Here is a 5110-nt window from a genome sequence, read left to right on the forward strand (position 1 = left end):
AAAAAAAAAAAAAAAAACAGAAAAAGGAAAAAACAAACATGAAAACAAAGAAGAAAATCAATAAGAGAAAAAAACAAAAAAAAAAAAAGGAAAAAACAAACATGAAAACAAAGAAGAAAATCAATAAGAGAAAACCCAGACCAAATCAATACAAAACCCAAAACAAAAAAAAAAATGCGCCAAAAATCCATGGAGCTCATTTTGTGTTGGGCAACTATTCCTGAGCATGGGGCCTGCCCTGCAGTGTGGTTGATATTCCCAGAGACGCTCCATTGGAGAAAACTGATTTTCCCTTCCCAGCAGGTATTGACTGCAAATAGTTTCTTGGTTAGGGGAGGAATTTTGTGTCTACTTCCCCTTCTCAGTGCTGGGTTCAACTTTGTCTGGGTTGAACTTGCATAGGGCATGTACATGCTGTTCCAGTCTCTGTGAGTTCATACGTGGATCAGTTCTGCTGTGACTGTTTCCTAGGAGCCATCCACCATCCCTGGCTCTTACAATCTTTCCTCCTTTTCTTTCCCATGGATCACTGATCCTTGAGAGGAGGGGTTCAATAAAGACATCCCACTTAGGACTAAATGCTCCAAAGCCTCTCTCAGTGCATCATCCCACTGTAGAGCTCTTGGTTAATTGGTTATTACCTACTTCAAGACCAAGCTTTTCTGATGAGGATTTAGTGATACTGTGCTCTATGACTATAGCAACCTGTCATTAGGAGTCGTTTGATTGCTATGTTCAATTAACAGAATGTTAGTAGTAGGCTTTCCCCCGGGCCCATGACCTATCTAGTCTCAGGTTATTGGCAATAAGGACTTCCCATCAGGTTATGGAGAGTAACCAGTAATCTTGACACTAGCCTATGATAGTTGGGAGAGTCTATGAGACCCATTTGGCCAATGACTCAACAAGATGTAACCAATTCCTGGCACTGGAGGTTTTACTTGGTGGCATAAGACATCTAGTTGGGGCATTGTCTCCATGGTGACTCCATTTAAATTCTTCCCACATTTGTGTATATTTTAGGAAGCATCTTTAGGAGTAGGAACCCATATGGTTTTTCAAGTGGCCTTTAGTGTTAGTTGTCAGTCTCTATATTCCTTCCTTTACCCTGCATTCCCATTCTCCTCTCCATTTAATCCTCCTATTCTAGTTTCCCCTTTATTTCTTTATAACACTATACTATTTATTTCACATGTCTTAAAAGACCTCCCCTCCCTTGACCACGTGCTAGATATTTAACTTCAGTGGTTCTTTGGATGGAAATACACATATAGAAAGTCTAAAAGCTAACATCAGCATTTAAGAGAAAAGTTCCAATATTTTATTTTTTTTTGTTTTGTTTTGTCTTGGTCTGGAGTACCTTAGTCATGATGGTTTTTTTTTCTTTTTCTTTTTCTTTTTTTTTGGTTTTTCAAGATAGGGTTTCTCTGTGGCTTTGGAGCCTGCCCTGGAACTAGCTCTGTAGACCAGGCTGGTCTCGAACTCACAGAGATCCGCCTGCCTCTGCCTCCCAAGTGCTGGGATTAAAGGCGTGCGCCACCACTGCCCGGCGATGGTTTTTTTTCTAGTTCCATCCATTTACCTTCAAATGTCATAATTTGATTTTTCTTAACAAATGAATAGCGTTCTGCTGTGTAAATGTACCACATTTTCATTATCCATTCATCAGTTGATGGGCGTCCAGGTTGTTTCCAATTTCTGGCTATTATGAATAAAGCAGCAATGAACATGCATGAGCAATTATCTCTGTAGTGGGATGGAGAGTCCTTTGGGTATCTGCCCAAGATTGAGCTTGTGGTAGATTGATTTTCAGCTTTTTGAGAAACCTCCGCACTCATTTCCATAGTGACCATACCAGTTTGCACTCTCACCAATAATGGATAAATTCTCTCATTCCCTGCATTCAAACTACCATGTGCTGTCATTTGTTTCATTGATCTTGGCCATTCTAACTGGGGTAAGATAAAATCTCAAAGCCATTTTAATTTGCATTTCCCTGAAGGCAAAGGATGTTGAGCATTTCTTTAAGTGTTTCTCTGCCATTTGAGTTTCATCTTTTGAGAACTCTGTTTAGTTCTACATCCCATTTTTAAATTGGGCTATTTATTTTTTTTGGTGTTCAGGTTTTTTTCTCCTTGTTTACTAGATATTAACCTTATTCCAGTTGTATAATTGATAAGGATCTCTAGGCTGCCACATTGATAGAGTGATAGTGTCCTTTGCTGTACAGAAGCTTTTTAGCTTCATTAGGCTCCATTTGTTAATTGTTGGGCTTAATGCCTGTGCTACCACTATCCTGTTTAGAAATTCTATTCCTAATCCTTTGAGTTCAAGCTTATTCGCTGCTCGCTTTTTTATCCGTTTCAGAGTATCTGATCTTATGTTGAGGTCCTTGATGCATTTGGAGGTGAGTTTGGCAAAGTGATAAGTGCAAATTTATTTGCATTCTTCTAAGGCAGCTACTCAGCTGAACCACCACCATTTGTTGAAGATGCTGTCTTTCCCCCAGTGTTTATTTTTAGCTTCTTTGTAAATAATCATGCGTCTGTAGGTATATAAAATTATGTCTGCTTCTTCAATTCTATTCCACTGATCAATGTGTCTTTTTTAAAAATCACATTACAATTCTGTTTTAATTACTATAGCTGTATAGTTTGAAATCTGTGATGGTGATACATCCAGCAGTTTGTTATTCAGAATAATTTATCCTAATTTTGTTGTGTTTCTCTAAGAATTTGAAGATTTTTTTAATTATAAATAATACCATTCAAAATTTCCACTTCCTCCCCTCCTTGCATTTCCCTCCCACTCCCCCACTCATGCTCTCCCCTCCCCCTCCAGTCCTAAGAGAGGGCAGGGTACCCTACCCTGTGGGAAGTCCAAGACCCTCCCCCCTCCATCCAGGCCTAGGAAGGTGTGCATCCAAATAGACGACGATCCCCAAAAAGCCAGTACATGCAGTAGGATCAAAACCCAGTTCCATTATCATTGGCTTCTCAGTCTGCCCCAAATGTCACCCACATTCAGAGAGTCCAGTTTGATCCTATGCTCATTCAGTCCCAGTCCAGCTGGCCTTGGTGAGCTCCAATTAGATGAGGCACACTGTCTCAATGGGTGGACCAACCCCTCGTGGTCCTGACTTCCTTGCTCATATTCTGCCTTCTGCTCTTCAACTGGACCTTGGGAGCTCAGTCCAGTGCTCCAATGTGGGTCTCTATCTCTATCTCCATCCATCGCCGGACGAAGGTTCTATGGTGATATTCAAGATAGTCACCATCACTGAAGGAATTTATCAGCTGTAGGAGTTCTCTAGTAGAGTTTTTGGGGTCACTTATGTATACTATCATATCATATGCAAATAATGAAAGTTTGACTTCTTCCTTTCCAATTCGAATCCTCTTGATCTCCTTATGTTGTCTTATTGCAAGAACTTCAAGCACTATATAGAAGAGGTATGGAGAGAGTGGACAGCCTTGTCGTGTTCCTGATTTTAGTGGAATCGCTTTGAGTTTCTCTCCATTTAATTTGATGTTAGCTGTCGGCTTGCTGTATATTGCTTTTATTATATTTAGGTGTAATCCTTGTATCCTAATGTCTCCAAGACCTTTATCATAAAGGGGTGTTGAATTTTGTCAAATGCTTTTTTTGCTATCTAATGAAATGATCATATGTTTTTATTTCTTTCAGTTTATTTATATGATGGATTGCATTGATATATTTTTGTATGTTGAACCAGCCCTGCATCTCTGGGATGAGGCCTACTTGATCATAATGGATGATTTTTTTGATGTGTTCTTGGATTTGGTTTGCCAGTATTTTATTGAGAATTTTTTTTTGCATTGATGTTCATGAGTGAGATTGGTCTGTGATTCTCTTTCTTGGTTGAGTCTTTGTGTGGTTTTGGTATCAGGGTAACTGTAGCTTCATAAAAAGAGTTTGGTAATGACTCTTCTGTTTCTATTCTGTGGAACACATTAAGGAGTATAGGAATTAGCTCTTGGAAGTTCTGGTAGAATTCAGCGCTAAAACAATTTGGTCCTGGACTTTTTTTGGTTGGGAGGTTTTTGATGACAGCTTCTGTTTCCTTGTGAGTTATAGGTCTATTTAAATTGTTCACCTGGTCTTGATTTAATTTTTGTATATTGTATTTATCTAAAAATATCCATTTCTTTCATATTTTCCAATTTTGTGGCATACAGGCTTTTGTAGTAAGAGCTAATGAGTCTATGAATTTCATCAGTGTCTGTTATTATGTCCCCCTTTTCATTTCTGATCTTGTTAATTTGAGTGTTCTTTCTCCGCCTTTTGATTAGTTTGGATAGGGGTTTGTCAATATTGTTGATTTTCTCAAAGAACCAGATCTTTGTTTCATTGATTCCTTGGATTGTTTTCTGTGTTTCTATTTTGTTGATTTCTCAGCCCTCAGTTTGATTATTTCCAGTCTTTTACTCCTCCTAGGTGAGTCTGCTTCATTTTTTCTAGAGCTTTCAGGTGTGCTGTTAAGTCTCTAATTTGAGCTTTCTCCATTTTCTTTATGTGGCCACTTAGTGCTATGAACTTTCCTCCTAGCACTGCTTTCATAGTGTCCCATAAGTTTGGGTATAATGTGTCTTCATTTTCGTTGAATTCAAGGAAGATTTTAATTTATTTCTTTATTTCTTCCTTGACCTGGGGTGGTTCAGTAGTTGACTGTTCAGTTTCCATGAGTTTGTAGGCTTTCTGGGGGTGGAATTGTTGTTAACTTCTAACTTTACTCCATGGTGATCTGATAAGACACAGGTGGTTACTCCAATTTTTTTTTAATCTGTGGATGTTTGCTTTGTTACCGAGTATGTGATCAATTTTCGAAAAGGGTCCATGAGATGCTGAGAAGAAGGTATATTCGTTCCTGTTTGGGTGGAATGTTCTATAGATGTCTGTTAAGTCCATTTGATTCATTACATCTGTTAGTTCTCTTATTTTTCTGTTAGATTTCTGTCTGTTTGACCTGTCCATTGGTGAGAGAGGAGTGTTGAAATCTTCTACTATTAGTGTGTGGGGTTTGATGTGTGATTTGAGGTCTAGTAATGTTTCTTTTGCATATGTGGGTGCTTTTATATTGGGGCATAGA

The sequence above is a fragment of the Microtus ochrogaster genome, chromosome X (genome assembly GCF_000317375.1).
Source record: "Microtus ochrogaster isolate Prairie Vole_2 chromosome X, MicOch1.0, whole genome shotgun sequence".
In the NCBI taxonomy this organism is placed as follows: Eukaryota; Metazoa; Chordata; class Mammalia; order Rodentia; family Cricetidae; genus Microtus; species Microtus ochrogaster.